Below are 18,381 nucleotides of genomic sequence, written 5' to 3'. Positions count from 1 at the left end.
AGGGTGGGAGGGAAGGAGGAAAGGAGGAAAGGAAGAAAGGAGATGAGGACGGCGAAGGAAGGAGTCTTTTGCGGGAAATAAAGTTTTTCCTGCGGTGACCTCGGCGCCCGTCGTCGTTATGACTAACCGTAAATTTTTGGTGTAAATGCGTTTGGGTATAGTGCGAGACGTAGCGAGAAAAGTAGGACGATGGAAGTTGGAGAGGAAGAAAGGAAGGAAGGAAGGAAGAAAGAAAGAGAGAGAGAGAGAGAGAGAGAGAGAGAGAGGATGCTGAGAAAAGGATGCTGAGAAAAGTAGCTCAGCAAGATTTTCAAAATCTAACAAGGGATCCAGCACGTTCCTTTGAAATCTCTTCCTAGAGCAACATTTCTTTTTTTTTTTCTCGTTTTTTTTTTTTTTTTTTACATCGACGAAATAAATATTCGATGATCGTTGCTTTCGAGAAGCTTTCAGTAGTCTCTTCTCTTCTTTTCTATCCATCTCTCTCTCTCTCTCTCTCTCTCTCTGTCTTTTTCTTTTCTTCCCCTTACTTTTTTCTTTCTTTCTCTCTTTTCTGTTTTCTTTTCCCTTTTTTTCTTTCTTTCTTTCTTTCTTTCTTTCTTCATTTTTTTATTTTTTTTTATTAGCAGCCGACTTTCGACGAAATGATTTTTCGAGGCTTTGCGTTTCCATGACGATGCCGGTGGTATGCTATAGAACGACGTTGCACGAGACGGCAACGACGACGATGGGGAGGAAGGTGGAATAAGGTTGGAGGAGGTTTAGCAGGAGAAAGAAGAGAGGAAGGAGGAGAAAGAGGAGAAGAAGGAGAAAAAGGAGGCGGAGGAGAAGGAAGAGTAATACTGCTCTGGCTGCTAGCTCCAAGCGTAATCTGCTCTTTGGGGAAGAGAGGATACGATCCTCTAGTGACACCTGGTGACCGTACTCGCTACGCTCCTGAGTTGAAACTGAGCTCTGAATTTCGAATGAAGGAACAAAGCATAACATTTTTATACGCGAGAAATTCGATTTATTTCTCTGAGAAACTTCAAACCCTTCCTTCTTTTACCCCGATCACGATTCCGAGTATCTCTCTCCTTCCCTCTATCCCTAGATAACCCTCATTTGCTCGCTCAAGTGTACCTGAAAAAATAAACGGACAAAACTAATTTCGTTATCGGCTGACAAACATGTATTCTTTCATGAGTGAGATAGAAAGAGAGAAAGAGAGGGAGAGAGAGAGAGAGAGAGAGAGAGAGAGAGAGAGAGAGATCGAGTACGATAACTGAATAAGATAAGAGACTGTTCTTTATCGTTCAAACTCGATCCTCTTTGATACTATTTTGCTGTTAAAAATAATGATAGAAGAAATACGTAGGTATAGAGATTTTATAACGAATGATTTTCCTCTCTCTTTCTATCTCACACTTTTTTTCTATATCTTTCTTTCTTTTCCGCTCGAACTAAAAAATAAAATAAAATAGAAAAAGGTTCACAAACGCACTTCCTCCCTCTCGCCACCTCCCTCTCCCCACTCTCTCTCTCTCTCTCTCTCTCTCTCTCTCTCACTCCATCCCACTCTTTATCTCTTTTGTACCAAAAAGTCCGAGCTAAAAGGAAAAGCGCGAGCGTATTAACGTTAGCCGGAAGTAAATGGCTTCATTTCGCTCTATCCTTTCTCCCCCTCTCTCCCCGAAACCTCCCCTCAACTCCCAGCCACCCACCACTGTCATGTTCTCGGAGTGCATTTTTGTTGGGACGAAAAAAATGGCTGCGTCGAGTAGAAGCATGGTGCAACGCGCGAGGTCCTGACGAACTGGAGGAACAAAAAAAGAAACGAGGAAGAAAGAAGGACGAAAAAAAAAATAATATAAAAAGAGGAATGTAAAAAAGAAAAAGGAGGTAAACGAATAAAAAAAAGAAAAGAAATGAAAAAAGAAATGAAAAAAGAAAAGCAAAGAATAAAACGAAAAATGAAAATACAAAGGAAAAAAGAGACAGACAGACAGAGAGAGAGAGAGAGAGAGAGAGGGAGAGAGACAGAGAGAGAGAAAGAAAACACGAGGAATAAAAAAAAAATTTGAAAGAAGGGAGTGAAGCGTCGACGTTACTTCCTGGTCGCGTACACGTTCTCTACGTATACGTGTAAGTACATATTATACTTACATACCACCAACCCGAGAAGCTGGATAATATTAGTGGAACCGTTGGAATTCATCCTCTCGTTTGTAAGTACCACCCCCTCTCTCTCTCTCTCTCTCTCTTTTATTCCTCTTTTACCGGTTTTACTCACGTAGAGATACGTTACGTTGCTTTAGGTTTATTACTTTTAAAATAAGCTACGTGTCGCAAAATTAATTTGACTAATATGAAATCTATGAAAAAAAAAAATAAATAAATAAACAAATAATAATTGTCCTCTCGTGATAATGATTGATATCGGGTATCATAAAATTATTGATCGAATTAATATATACATATACATATAAAGTTCTAATCCTCTATAATACTCTATCGACAGAATATAATACCTTTCTAAATAATACTTTAAGAGAACAAAATCATACTTAAGAGACAAAGTCGAGCTCATTTTTAATCTAAAATTCAGATGCATTCGATGTTCTATTTTCTCTCTTTCTCTCTCTCTCTCTCTCTCTCTCTCTTTCGGATGCTGCGATCGGATCGAGAAGTACTCGGAATTTGAATCACGTACTAACGGATATGAGGAGCATAATCGTAGGTATGTAAGAGAGAAAGATAAAGAAAGAGAAAGATAGATAGATAGATAGAGAGAGAGAGAGAGAGAGAGAGAGAGAGAGAGAGAGAGAGAGAGAGAGAGAGAGAGAGAAGGAAAAAGAGAGAGGGAAAAAGAGAGAAGGAGAAAGAGTATGCTATGTGTATGTGTGTGACACGTCTCGCTTCGCATATGTTAATTAGGAGGTATCGTCGAGGCAGGTCCTTCGTTTCTTTTCTCAACGGTCGGATACGTGACCGCGATCAAAGGGATTCCGCCGTGAGAAAGAGCCGCCGAATCGAAAGAGGAGAAAAAAGAGAGAGAGAGAGAGAGAGAGAGAGAGAGAGAGAGAGAAAGGTGAAGTGGGAGGGATAAGAGGAAAGGAGTATCTCTCTCACCAATGTATCCATTACGAACACGACGACGTTGGCGATCAGGCTTTTTATCCTCATCGAACTGTTCGCACGATTCTTCTTTCTCTATCGATCTTATGGATCTCTATCAAACGATCTAACGATTTTCTTGATCGATCTTAAACAAATCATTTCTTTTTCTTCTTTCTTTTCTTTTTTTTTTCTTTTGATTTTGTCATCTTATTCGTTCCAATACTACGATAATTGATAGAAAAAATTTGCACGGTGAAAGTTAGTTATAAGTTGGTAGGTATTTGTTGTGAATAAAAAAGATCAATTTTTCTTATCTCCATTGAAATTTAAACGTTCCAATTTCTATTCGATTACTAAGAAATATTTAACCTCACACGTCTTTCGCATTATTATCTAACGTTCTCGTTGTTTATCGTTAATGTCCGAATATTCTGCGTAATATACGAAAAGGATGATTTTTTCAAACGAGAAAATTGTTAACGTTCGACGTGGGTTAAGAATAGTTAAATATGAAACTCACTAGCGTTACCCTTCATTCCTTCTTTTCGCATTAGACACCCGTTAGATAACAGAGATCGTGAGTTATGTGATCTCGAGCGTAAGGGTGCACGGTTTCACCGAACCGCCCAATTAATCCGAGCAAATCTTCTCAAAAGAAAAAAAAAAAAAAACTAAAAATGCTTCTCTTCTTTCCCTTCTTCTACGTAGTATCTATTTCTCTACTATCTTTTTCTATCTTTCTATCTATCTATCTTTGTTACCTCTCTCTCTCTCTTTCTCTCTTTCTCTCTCTTTGAACGAATTATTCAGCGAATTCTAATTTCGTGCTAGAAAACTGAAATTTCATGATGAAAACTGGACTTGCCTTGTGCGCGTGGACGAGCGCAAACTTTTTTCATAAGAAAAAAAGAAAAAAAAAAAAGAAAAAGAAAAGAAACAAAATATTCACGTCCATTATTTTCACTGTTTTTCCTTGCATCGCCGACGATACGCTTTGCAGTGTAGAGATCTCGCGATTTTTATTTTGGTAGTAATACAAAGAAACGCGTTACGTTACTTCGAACGTTTATGAAGAACGAGAGCTACGAATTTTATAGTAAAATACGAAGAAAATAATGATCGTGCGAGTCATGGGAAGAAAAATTTACCGTTCGCTTGTGTGTGTGTGTGTATGTGTAGTCGCATGACATTACCACCTCGCAGTACATACATATGTACGTATGTATATCGTATTTATATCGTATGTCGCATGTATGTATGTATGTATGTATGTATGTACGTATGCACGAACATATTTTTGCGTATATGGAAACGAATATACGTCGAGCCGTCGTTATGTTCGCCAAATGTACAGCTTGATATTAAGATAAAAGTATTTGTTAAATCATAGATATAGGTATACATAGGTAGTTAATAACAAACCCGAAAAATTTCACTATCGTGTGAAACGTATTCGACACATATATGTATATACATACACACATACATACAAATTAATTTATTAGAAAAAATAATGCGTTCCTCGCAACTTGGTATTTGAAAAGTTTCGTCAGAAAATTACGAAGAGACGTATATATCGAATAATAGTTGATTAATTGGACGAACATAATTAATAATCATCGAGTACACTTAAACGACACGTAAAGTCAAAACGAATTCGCCCATATATTTATGTTACAAAGAGTTATTTATTACATACGTTGAGACAAGATTACTTGAGATTTTTCTTGGCTCTCGATAAATCTCGAAAAAAATTGGTGAACGTGAAGAGAGGGGAAGTATTGGGGTAGAGATGTGGGTTGGTTGAGGGAGCCTTCTCCTTCTCGCCTTTAATTAACGTACCAACGAAACGAAACGAAACGAAACGAAACGAAACGTAAAGATATTGGATGGCCCTTCGACATACTCCCAACTTCGATCGGCTTCGTGTAACGCTTTGATAAATTTTATCGAACGCGGAACGAGCGTCGAACCCGATAAGCGTGTAATTAAACGTATGTAAACGAAAGCGTTACAAGCGAGACGAACCGAGTACTACTCGTGCCCTCCTTTTTTTTCCTCGTTCTTGTTTCGTTATATGTATTTTGTTATGTACATAAATATACACACTCGTATATGCCGGACCACATATATGTGTATACGTGTTTATCGATGAAGAGAGAGAGAGAGAGAGAGAGAGTGTGGGTGTATGTGTATGTATATTGTATGCTCGTGTGACGTCATCTCGAGACACCGATAATTGGGATAAACGCGTGTAACACCAAACTCGGAGTCTCACGCGGCTCGTTAGTGCCTTTACCCTTTCTCCCACTCTCACCATCTCATCTCATCCCCCCATAGCCATCGAACTCGCCATTCTGGCCTCGACGGCGAAACGATAATGACTCTGGAGCCAGCGCGAAACTTTATCCGAGATTCGAATCTTTTTCCTCGAACAATTGTGCTTGAACGAAACGATACGATGGACGGAGGGAACATGTTAATCGATCCTACGTTCGAGATTTATATGCGCGTGATTATTTTTTTTTTCTTTCTTTCTTTCTTTCTTTCTTTCTTTCCTTTTTTTTTTCTTTAGCTTCCCGGTTTACGTGCGTGCGTGCGCTTTCAAAAATCTCGTTTGGCGCCCAAGATCCAGCGTAATCGGAGATTCCTTACTTTTTAATTAACGAAAGGAAAAAATATATGCAAGTACGTATATATATATACATATATATATATATTAATATATATAAATATTAATTTTTTAGCTTGATTATCCTTTTCTTCATTGTAACGTTACGCCTGAGAATCCAGAAATTATAGGCACGGAATCGATGCAATATATTTCCGATAATAAGGATCACGTAATATCTCCTCTATTGTATAATTAATATTTCAGAGTATATGCGGAATAGACGTTCGATATTCTACGCGTCTCGAATACGAATAATTCGAATTTGTCTATCTATATGTCTGAATTCCTTCAAAAATATCACTTTTCTTTTCGTATTTTTCAATGAAAAAATATAATTGTATATATAAATATTAAAATTCTTTTTCTAAAAGAAGAAAATACGTCTATCTGCCTACGCATCCCTTTCTCCGCCCACATGTACACACGACATATAAAAGAAAGTATAGAACATATACATACATACATACATACATACATACATACATACATATATATATATTAAAGATAGAGAAATCCGAGGATAGATTCATACATTCGTTGAAGCAAGATACGCGAAATGATATTCCGTTGCGACGAAGGTTGCTGACACAAGCAACCTTTGTTAAAGTAGTCGCAATTTTGAGAGGGTCGACGGGGCCATCTCGATACGGTAATCGTCGTGCGGGAGTCCCTCCGAGACTATTCGCTTCGTTAACGTCGTTCCCGCTTCCTCTCTTCCTCTCTCTCTCTTTCTCTCTCCCTTCCTCTTTCTCTTTCTCTCTCACGGGTCTTTCTCTCAATTCTCCTTAAAGAGGAACGCTCCGTAGCTTCAACCACGAGACGTTTCGCGAATATCAAACGAAGAAACGTCCTATCGTTCTATCTCTCATTTCAATCCTGCTTCGTACGTTTTACGCGTTACATTTCGTCCTATCAAATATCTAATTCATGTAATTCCAACATCGGTACGTACGAGTTCGTTTCACTTCGATGAACTTTATCAGAAAGGAAAAGAGAGAGAGAGAGAGAGAGAGAGAAAAAGAAAGAGCGAACAATTAAAAGCGGGGCGGGGGAGAAAAAGGAACGACCGTATCGACGACCAACGCGAAATAAATGATTTATTTGATTTAAAAAAAAAAAATGGAAAATAAAAAGATAAAAAAAGAAAATAAAAAAAATTTTTTTTCTCCGCAAAAATTCTAAAACGATTCCGAATTTTTTCCTAAAGGGTTTTTTATTACAGGCTATACGCGTGTATTCGAAAAGGATCAGACGATTATCCGTACCTATCTACCTAATCATTCCGTCTCGTTTCCTTTACTAGGCAAATTTTTGAAGACTACGGTGAATGTAGTTTTGACGTAACTCTCGAACTCTCGTAGGTACTCGGTGTCGGTTGCACGAGGAAATCGGTGATTCAATAGGTTACGCGCGAAACGAGAACTCGATCGCTTTGACGTGTGCCGCCACCCTCGTATTCAACCCTCTCCACCTTCTATCCCTTCAACTCACCACCGTTGGTATCACTATCACCACTACTACTACCACCACCAGCACCACCACCACCACCACCACGACCACCACCACCATCACCACCGTTATATCCCTCCCTTCGGACCCCTTGTCCCTTCCACCGCCCATTTTACACGCGCGAATTCGATTTGGATTAGTCGTAATACGAGCTAGATCGCACGCATGAAATTCTCCGATCGTTTTGCGACGAACTTCATCGATTAGTAACATCGTCGATATCGGTCGACATCACGAATAATTGTGAAATAAAAAAAGAGATAGATAGATAGATAGATAGATAGAGAGAAAACGTCGTTCGAGTTCGAAAATTCGAATCGAGTTTTGACGTCGCCTTTTTTTTTTGTTTTTATTTTTTAATTTTTTGGTTTCGCTACGTTTCTCTCGCCGTTGTTTTCTAATTCCTTTTTATGTATTTTTCTTTTTCTAATTTCATTATTGTCATCATTTTTGTTAGTTTCTCCATTAATAAATAAAACCGATGAGACGTTCACGGAGAAGGTAAGTAACCTACCAAAAAGCACACAAAAGCTTTTTACTCGTTCCTTCGAACGAAAGGTCTTTCGACGTCACTTTTAATTGGTTTACTATCCACCACCCTCGGCGCGACTTCTCGATGGGTTTAATTAACATTTTAATAATCATCGATATATAGAACGAGGACGTTTCTCGAGAAACGATCGTAACGATCGTGAAGTGAATGGCGTGGGGTGTGAGAGTGGGTGGTGACGTGAAAGAGAGAGAGAGAGAGAGAGAGAGAGAGAGAGAGAGAGAAAGCGATTTCCTAGTATACGAAATCTGTCTGACGAAAAAGGATGCGAACGTACGTCGAACGCGTCGATCTAATTAGTAAAGGGGACACTAAATTACGAAGAGAGAGAGAGAGAGAGAAAGAGCTTAATCAAACGCGAGAATTGCAATAGGCACGAAAGAGAGGGAGAGAGGAAAAGAGAGAGAGAGAGAGAGAGAGATACTGGGACAGAATCGAATTGCATTAACGGCGGCCAAATATCGAATTTGACGGTATTAATTTAAAATTAACTAAATGGCGAGACAGAGAGATAGACAGACATAGACATAGAGAGAGAGAGAGAGAGAGAGAGAGGGGGGGGAGAGAGTGGGAGAGAGAAATGGAGAAGGGGGTGTGAGAGAGAGGGCGAGAGGGTGGTGATAGAAACGGTGGTGGCCGTACGGTGGCGGCCACGAACGTGGCTCCCACGATGGATAGGGAATAATATAATAAAGCGTTTCAGTCACGCGAGGGAGTTACCACCGCGAAACGCTTTCGTATCTTCATCTCCCTTTTAACGTTAATAGTATGGCAAGCGCGCGTGCCTTTTAAATGGATCGCTATTACCAGGCTAAAAGCGAGATATCGACGCGAGCATTCGCATCGGTATTTCGCGACGACGGCCTGCTGGAGAGAGGGAATTAAAAGTCGCCGATAATAGGAAGCCAGAGAGAAAGAGAGAGAGAGAGAGAGGGAGAGAAAGAGGGAGAGAGAGAGAGAGAGAGAGGAGTATCGCTGCCAGGGATAAAACGTTTTGTTTCGTTTCGTTTCGTTTCGTTGCCTTTCCTATCGTCACGTTCCAGAATGCAATTTCGATTATATAATAAAGATATGATAGCAGATCGGACTATGAAACGAAACGAAACGAAACGAAACGAAACGAAACGAAACGAAACGAAACAAAATGAAACGACATCGATACCGATGCTGATTCTGTCGGCACCTTCGTGAAAATGTCCGCGAAAAAAAGGTGGAGCTATTTTTCAAAAGCGTCTTTTTTATCCTTAAGAACGATCTTATAACGTTTTACAAATTATCGTGATCTTCATCTAAGCCTTTCATATTTGTACGTACTATGTATAAATAGACGTATCAAAATCTAAATACGTCGGTATACGGGCGTATCCATTCTGTCGTTCAAAACGGCTTGATAGATTGGCTTGAAATTTGTATAAAAAATAAAGTTACTCCCGGCGCTAGAGGACCAATCAATAATTTGTATTCGCGATTCGATTTTCGGATGTTTGAAAAAAAAAGAGAGAGAGGGAAAAAAGAAAGAAAGAGAGAAAAAAAAAGGAAAAAAAGGAAAGGAGAAAAAGAATCAACAAAGTTAATAAAAAATCAATGTCAATCGCAACCGATCCGCATTGTGATACGTTTTATCATTCGACATGATAAACAGTATGAGATAATAACTCGATAAATATCTAAAAGGAGCAATCACATATATATCATGATAGCTGTCGTCTATTATTAAACGAATTATTTCATGAATCGAAAAAATAAATTCAAAAGATCGATAGCTCGAAAGGCACTTATGTAATTACGTACTTACTTGATATACATGGTAGGTATGTGGTTACGTAAGTGCAAACGTAAGTACGACTACGAAAATCAGAAAAACACAAAAAGGAGAGAGAAAAGTGACAAGAAAGGGGAGAAAGAAAGAAAAGGAAAGAAAGAGAAATAAAAAGAGGGAAAGAGACAGAGAAAGAAAAAGAATGAAAGAGAGAGAGAGAGAGAGAGAGAGAGAGAGAGATGGAAACGGGTAGGATAGAGTGAGTGGGAGGTTGGTCGAGGGTGGGAAAAAGGAAAAAGGTCGAAACGCTGATATCTCCGGTGGGTCGTCGAGGTGGACCGAGGTAATCCTACTAAACCCCCTCACAATATCGCCCTGAGGTCTACAGCAACCATTAGCGAGGTGGGGGAAGGAAAAAGAGCAGCAGGGTTCCGCTCGCTACGGGTAAAAAAAAAAGAGAAAAGAAAGAGAAGGAAAAAAAAAGATTAAAAACCTTTACCGTTGCCGGCTAGCACAAGCGAATCCTCGTTTTATTAATCGCGCGCGCGCGTGCTAGCCACCGAAGATAACGTCGTCGGCAGCTAATGCCGTGCGGGTAGAGGATCGAGGATATGATGGCGAAGGAGGATACTTCTGAGGGGAGAAGAAAAAAGAAAGGATGGGGAGAGCAACTGAGAAGAAAAGAAAAGAACAGGGAAAGGTAAAAAAAAGATTTCGACGTACAGAGAGAGAGAGAGAGAGAGAGAGAGAGAGAAAGAGAGAAAGAGAGAGAATGAGAAAGAATCGTCTGTGGCTAAAAGCATTTCGTTTTTTTTTCCTACTTCGAACACGAACGATCCTGAAACGTCATCGAATTTTGACCCTTTTGAAGGGACGCTGGATCGTGACGATAGTCACGATTTCTTTTTTTTTTTATGTTCTGAGTACATTTTACGTATGGAACATGTAAGGAAAGGAAAAACGAGTGATGTAATATCGGAATACAAATCTATTGTCTTGAGTTTTTCTGTATGACGATAATTTCTTTCTTTTTATCATAGAGAAAAGTGGAAAATAATATTGTAAGATAAATTGTTGATCTTTCTTTTTCGAGAGAATTATTATTGCGATATAAATGAATCTTCCTACCGGACGATTTAAACTCGATGATTTTCATTGTATCTTTCACATAATAAATTTTTTTTCACAATCGAACTGTGCAAGTTCTATAAAATCCATTTCTAACTTCCTTTTTACATCTCTTTCATTTTCTTTTAATTTTACGTTCGAGAAACGTAAGTAAGATAGAAACGATCGGCTTTAAACCTTTTAGAAAAACTTGGGCACTTTACGAGCAAGTCACCCGATAGATGGTGGTTGGATGCATGCACGTAAAAAGTAGAGCAGAGCAAAGCAGAACTGAGCAGAGCAGAGCAGAGCTGAGCAAAGCAGAGCAGAGCAGAGCAGAGCAGAGCAGAGCAGAGCAGAGCAGAGCTGAGTTGAGCTGAGCTGAGCAAAGCTGAGCAGACTAGAGGAGAGCAAAACAGAACAGAACAGATCAGAACAGAACAGAACAGAACAGAACAGAATAGAACAGAACAGAACAGAGCAGAGTATGCGGAGCCAGACGCAACATCTCCCACGACCTCTCAAAAGAGTCGAGCGGCTTTCGTCTTTTATTCTGGGTCCACCCAGCCGGATAAAGAAGAACGTAGGAGAGCGAGAAGAGGCGCTCTGCTACTGCCTCTGCTTCTGCCTCGCAACCTTCTTTTCTCTTTCTTTGCCTCTTTCGTCTGCTCCTCCTGTGGTTAGTAATATAGAGGGAGAAAGAAAGAGAGAGAGAGAGAGAGAAAGAGAGAGAGAGAGAGAGGAAGAGAAAAAGAACGGTTCTATGCGGAGAAGAAGCTTCCAAGAGAAAAAGGAGGAAATGGAGGTAAAGGGAAGTAGAGTCGAGAGAAAAAGAGAAGGATGAAGTATTTGGTTGTGTGCGGGTTTGTGTACGTGTCTGCATTTGTGTATACAAAAGATAGATAGATAGATAGATAGATAGATAGATAGATAGATAGATAGATAGATAGATAGATAGATAGATGGATAGATAGAGAGGGAGAGAGAGAGAGAGAGAGCGAGAGAGAGAGAGAGAGAGAGAGAGAGAGAGAACATGAAGATAAAGAGAGTGGGTGGTAATAGTAGAAGCAAGAGAGATGGAAAAGGAGGACTCATTCTCCTTTGCTTTTATCTAAGAAAGGAGTAAGCGAGCAAAAGAGAGGGAGAGAGAGAGAGAGAAGGAAACGAAGAATCTTTTGCATCTAAGAAACGAGAGAGCGAGAGAGAGGGAGAGAAGGTTAAAGGAAAAGGGGAATATTTCGATAAAGAGAGTGAAGCAGAGGAGGAAAAGTCCGGTCTATCTTCGAATTTGAACTCTACCGCTACTACACACTACGCTAACCTCCAAAGCCAGATTTCAGAGCACCTAAAAGAGCGATAGAAAAGCTCATCTTACCTTTCCTTTCGATCCTTGGCAAAGTCCTCTATGCAGGTAGGTATATTATGTTGCCTCTTACTTACTTCCCATGGAAATGAAATTCGCTAGCGTTTCCCTTATGCCTCTGTAACGCGTGCAACTTCTCATGCGGTCGTGGCTCTAGAATTAGAATCGGATTCCCGGTAATAGGAAACTCTCTATCCTTCTCCCACTTCTATCTACGCATCGTGGCTAGCTACTGGCTAATTGTACAGTCTGTTGAAAATCTGCTTAACGGAAATGTAGAATATTATGAATTTTTTTAGAAAAAAGTATATATATATATATATGTGTATATAATATACAGATGTAGGTATCATGTATATTTTTTTTCTTTTTTTTTACGAAAAAGACGTCACACTATTTTTAAATATATTCATTAAACGTGTCAAGTATATCTAGTTCGAGAATTTGAAATATCTCTTGAATATTTGAGGCTGTCCGGATCGTATTCAAAACAAAACCAAAAAAAAAAAAAGAGAAAAAAGAGAATTTATATATTTATTTATTTATTTATTTATTTTTTTATTTATTCCGTTCGTACGTAACAGCGTTGTTACTTTTTACCACACGACATCTTTTTTTCCTGCGACATCCCAAACCGATTCGTCGTGGATATTAATCGGCGTTACGATATTAATTAATTTTGAAACGCCTTGTAGAACGGTTGTACATCGGCGTCGCCGCGTGCGGTAAATATGCTCTTCGAGCCACCCAAGTGGACCACCGGCCAACGGAAGAAAGGAAAGAGAGAGAAACGGACGTGGTAGAGAGTCGTGAATGGTGCGAATGAGAGGATGATCTCGTTTCGATCTGCTTTTCGTCGTTCGACGTTGGAACATCGTCTAACAACGAATTCCAATGATGAAAATTCGAGAGGAACGAAGAAACGAAAAAAAAAATATAATCTAAAAATATATTCTGTCCTATTTGACAAAGTACTTTTTTCTTCCTTTCTCTTCTTTTCTTTTTTCTCTGTTATTTTCCCTTTTATTTTTCCTTTTTTCCTGGCCTACAAATGCAACGTAACGAAGGAACAAGTATATTAACAAGAATTTTGACAGTTGTCATTAAATATTTTCCGCACTCGTAGAGACAAAAATCCATTAAAGAGTACCTCCACATCGGGATTTAATCGTGTTCGATAGATTGGATCGATTTTCCCTGGTCCATCTCGTGCGAGGATCCATTTATAAAATATTAATATGCTCTTATACACGTTACACGTATGACATCGAAGCGAGAGCAAATGAAAAAGAGAGATAAAGAGAGATAGGTAGAAACAGAGAGAAAGAGAGAGAAGGAGAGAGAAAGAGAGAGACAGAGAGAGAGCGAGAGTAATTATCGAAAGGTATACGACAGCTTAACTATCGTTCGTTAATAAGCAACGATCGCTTTGAATCGACTAGTACTATATATATATATATATATATATATATATATATATATATATATATATATTTCTACTGACTGTGTCTTTTCAGTCTTGCTGAAAATCTATCTCTTTTTTTCTCTCTCTCTCTTTCTCTTTCGTACTCGCTCGATATAACAGGCCAGTTCCATCTCCTCCAAGTCGGGCACGTCGTCGACGTCGAGCACGAGTCACCTTCACCTCCACCTCACCTTCCACCAACTTCGACTCCGACTCCGTAGCTCCACCTCCTTCTTGACTCTCATCCACTTCCTCCAGCGTCACCCACTCCAACCCCTCTATTCCACCCTCTCGTGGATGAAGCACGAGGCTTCTGCGGCTGAGCTCGAAGCCGGAGGTGGAAGGAAGCACGAACCTTGCTCGTGAAGCTGAAAACCCAACCCTCCGAAACGAGCTGCCGCGCAGCTCGCGTCCGCTATCACCCACGCGAGTCAACGACGTCACGGACGGGGAAATCCTAAAGGTCTGTTCATAATCGTCTACTCAAATTTTTTACTCTTTCTCTGTCTCTCTTTCTTTCTTTCTTTCTTTCCTTGTTATACTTTCTTTCATATTTATTTTTAAATGTGCACATATAGAAAAAAAAAGAATGTATATATTTATGTATTATATATATTATTATTATCATTTTATTTTATTTCTTTTGGTCCCATTTATTGAGTCATCAGACTCAACTTACACGGGCCTCTGATTTAATGTAATCTATCTCTTTATATATTTAAAAGTGTTCTCGCTATGTTACGCAATGTTTTTATTATAAATTTCTTCCTGATTTTTTTCCAGTTTACGTGGATGCAGGTTCAGGTGCATCCAGGTGTTTTCTTTTTCTTTTTTTTTTAAATTCTTGTTTTCCGATTTACCTATTATTACTGTTACTATCATTTATTAAATGTTTACTATCTTCTTTGGTAAAAAAAGACGATTTTGAAAAGGACTCACGTTATTTGTCCTTGATTTTCAGGATATTTTCGAAAACGTTGAAAATGAAGTTTGGAAAGTCGAATGATTTCCCCCGCCCCTTCCCCACGCGTAACACTCAACGCGTTAACCCTTTATCCATCTCGATTTTATCTTGTCGAACGAGCTGGCTCGATAGACCCGTGGATTTTCGCTGGAGGCAAGCATTCGATCGGCAGAGCGACGGAAGCGAAGCGCCACGAGCACTTCCGGTGCCTCGTCATTTCCGGACCGACTTGTAATTTTCGTTCGCGTCGTCTCGCTGTCACCCTCACTGCCTGTAAATGTAACTGTATGCGTCTATGCGTCTACGTTGGCGGTATAAGTATTTATGTGTGTGTGTGTGGGCGTATGCGTATGTATGCGTGTGTACTGGCGCGTGCAACCCTCTCGCACGATTCCCCTCGATAAATCCGTAAAAGCGGATAGTGTCGTGGCAAGAGGGAAAGAGAGAGAGAGAGAGAAAAATTGAAACGTCCGAGTGGTTGAAGCGACCTTGATCGAATTCAACTATTTCATGCGAATCCAACGAGTATCTATTTAATCGTTCGCAATTTATCTTAACATCTCTAAATACTTCTATCTGTTATATTTTTGAATCTATCTCTTATTAAATTAATTTTCGAAGAAAATCTAATTAAATATCGATCTCTACTTTCTTTCCTGACTTCTTATCCTTTTTACGTTTTTTTTTCTTCTTTTTTCTTATCTTCTCTTTCTTCTTCTTATCATTGTTATTAAACATTGGCTTCTTCGATGAGACGAATGGAAAGAGAAAGAAAAGAGAGAAAGAGGAAGAAAGAAAAATACAGAAATAACATAAGTGATTATCACTAATGGGCTGGAATATCAAGCGAGACGTCGGACTCTTTTCGACGATCCTTTTTTACCACCCTTCGAACATCATCGCTCCGAAGCAGATCGATAATATCCGTGAGCTTACCCTCTCTCTTTCTCTCTCTCTCTCTCTCTCTCTCTCTTTCCTTTTCTTTCTTTCTCTCTTCCTCTCGTTACTTCTCAACGTTCTCGAGGTGTCTTTTTCGAAGAGAGACGAAGGGAGGTAAAAGCGAAGGTAGGGAGCTCGATGAAGGAAAAGGTAAGGAAAGGAAAGGAAAGGAAAGGAAAGGAAAAGAAAAGAACAGAAAAAGAAAAGGAGAAAGAAAAAAAAGAAAAAAGAAAAAAAAAGAAAAAAGAACCAAGAGAAGAACTCTCGGTAGCAGAAGCAGCGAAAGGAGCAGCCTGTCGCGAAGGAAATACAGCAAGTTGGTTTCCGTTGGAAAGACGGGAGAGCAGTTGGAAAATGAGGAAGAAGGATGAGACGGAAGGAAGGAAAGAGGGGAAAAAATGGAAAAAGAAAAGAAGAGAGAGAGAGAGAGAGAGAGAGAGAGAGTTTTGCCACGCCCTGTAATATATTCGTTTTAAGTTAATTGAAAGCTTTCAAAAAGGATGACGTCGAAATGGCATGGAAGCCTGTCGGTCGTTTCAATTTTTAACCGCGAAATTCGAAGATATATCTTACTTATATAGAGATAAAAAGAAAGAGAAAATGAAGGAGCGAGCGAATGAGAAAAAGTAACGATACAAGTATATAACAAATTTTGGAAAATCGTTCCTACTTTAATTACCTTCTTCTTTTCTCTATCTCTTTCCTTTCTTTTTTCTTATTTTTCTGTTTCCCTTCGTTTCATCCGATAAGACGTCTCGTGAATGTCGTAGAAAATAAAATTGTCTTCTTTTCTTTTTCCTTTTCTTTCTTTTTTTTTTTTTTAATTGCTCCGTCGAAAGAGAAGAGCGAAAGAGAGAGAGAGAAACAGAGAGAGAGAGAGAGAGAGAGAGAGAGAGAGAGGGGGCGACGACCAGGAAATTGATCGTAATTGTCGAGTGCGCCTCGGTAGTCTGGGAAGTTTGACCGAACGCAGGGGTTGGAAGGGATTCGAAGCGTCGCTAGAAGCGGACGTTCGAGGGAGGAGAATCGAGTCGACTCGAGTCGAGTCGAGTCGAGTCGAGTCGAGTTGAGTCCGGGCAAAAGAGGAGGTGGTGATGGAGGAGGTGGTGGAGGAGGTGGAGGTGGAGGTGGAGAAGGAGGAAAAGGTTGTGGAGATGGAGGAGGTTGGCCTTCGGTTCTGTCGCTGTCATACGCAGCCAGCGACGACATAACTACCACCCGCTGCGACTATCTTCTCGTCATTCGGTTTACGTCGTCCGTCTTTCTCTTCTCCTTCTTTCCTCTCCTTCTCCCCTGCTCTTCCATCCTATCTTCCTCCACCTCCTTCTCCTCCTCCTCCTCCTCCTCCTCTTCCTCCCTTTTCCACCCCGAACGTCATCCTCTTTGTCGGGAACTCGCTATTGACGTGCCACGCGATAATAGCATGCGAAACTCGTGACATCGGTGCTAGATCCTTCATTCGGCGTCCATCTTTATTCATTTTCATCGATTCATTATATTTCTATTCTTTAATTATCGCGAACTTAGGTAGATAGATTTATAATATTTTATATTGTTGCAGATTATAGACGTTATAGATCTGTATTAACGTCTATAATAATTTCTATCTAATTAGAAGCGATTAATACGTAGCGATCATTGTGTATTAAAAATTTACGATCATTCTAAAGTATATTCCAAAATAGAAAATGAGAAAAATGTCGGAGATCGTTGGAGCAATTGCTTCGAACGTATCTATCGAAACTCGCGCACACGCACATATAGACGCATAGATGCATAGATACACGCACGCACTCACGCACACGTTAACTACTCACGCGCGCGTACTCGTATATCTATGCATACACTCACGTATCCGTTGTCCTTTCATTATTTATTCAACGATCTATGCATTCGTAATTCGGTGGCCCCTCGTTCGTCGACACTTTTTTCCTATTTTTCCCCTTCCGTCCCTGGTAGTCAACGGGAACGCACGAGCTGCCGCTTTTCCGTGCCTGAAAATGAACGATGTACGTGTGCTCGTTCTTCTACATGGACACGTACTCTGGACAACCAGAAAGAGGACAACATGAAAAAGCCCGAGCGCACTTTATTTTGTTCCAACCTCCCACAATTTCTCCTCCTCCTCCTCCTCCTCCTCCACCTTCTCCTCGTGCTCGTCCTCGTCCTCTTCACCTCATCCCGCAAACGACTGAAAACGAGAATCGTGTTGTGATCGAGACCGTCCGACAAATGGCGTATCACTCAGAAATACTCGAAAAGCGTTGCTCGAATCGTATGCAAGAGAAGAGTAAGATTAATATCAATAATAAGATTTTTATCAACGATTTTAACGGAGAAACGTTTAAAGACTACGATTGTTCCATATCGCAAAGTCGAGTATTTCTTTTTTTTAATTGGTTTTTTTACTTTTTTCTTTTCGTTTTTCTTCTTTTAGATATTTTTGCGCGTCAGTAAATAAAATTGTATAGTTTAATTTTTCTTAGACATCGAGATTTCTTTACCATAGATAAGAACGATTGAAATATGTTGGTTAAAATTTTCACGAGGAAAGAGTTCAAAACCAAATCCGACGTAATTAACAACGACGATTAATTTCGAACGATCATACTATCGTCGACAAGGAACAATCGAAATTACATTATTCGTTAGCGAGGAAAATGCGGGCTTATGATTCATCTCTCGCTTAACGAATCGCCCTTCTCTCTTTATCTGAATGTTTCAATGAGACGAAGCGTGTCGACGATGTCTTTGAATCGTTTGCAACGGATAACGCAAAGGACGAACGTACAGAAAAGGAAAATTGATGTGAAGAGGAAAGAAGAAGATGAGAAAAGAAGAGTGAAGAAAGAAAAGAGAAAAGTAATATAAGAGAAAAAGAGAGAAAGAGAGGGAGAGAGAGAGAGAGAGAGAGAGAGAGGGACGAAGATACCAAAGAGCTGGTCGCCTTAC

General features: G+C 39.7%; 1 long non-coding RNA gene across 18 annotated transcripts in view; it reads right to left on the bottom strand.

The window, feature by feature from the left end:
- The window catches only part of LOC127063907 (uncharacterized), a 131,356-nt gene that overhangs the window by 8,801 nt on the left and 104,174 nt on the right, over positions 1 to 18,381 (bottom strand). For 11 of the 18 annotated variants that reach the window (XR_007781527.1, XR_007781526.1, XR_007781520.1 and 8 more), the window contains 2 exons: positions 1,704 to 18,381; positions 480 to 1,122 (listed from right to left, as the gene is read on the bottom strand). The exon at positions 1,704 to 18,381 is cut by the window's right edge. This is a non-coding gene — a long non-coding RNA (uncharacterized LOC127063907). Of the gene's footprint in view, positions 1 to 479; positions 1,123 to 1,703 lie in introns of those variants that run through there. The other 7 variants (XR_007781521.1, XR_007781524.1, XR_007781518.1 and 4 more) reach the window with 6 other exon arrangements.

This window comes from Vespula vulgaris, chromosome 5, assembly GCF_905475345.1.
Source record: "Vespula vulgaris chromosome 5, iyVesVulg1.1, whole genome shotgun sequence".
Classification (NCBI taxonomy): domain Eukaryota; kingdom Metazoa; phylum Arthropoda; class Insecta; order Hymenoptera; family Vespidae; genus Vespula; species Vespula vulgaris.
Note: the sequence above shows the minus strand (reverse complement) of the source record. Positions and strands in the feature narration are given on the sequence as shown.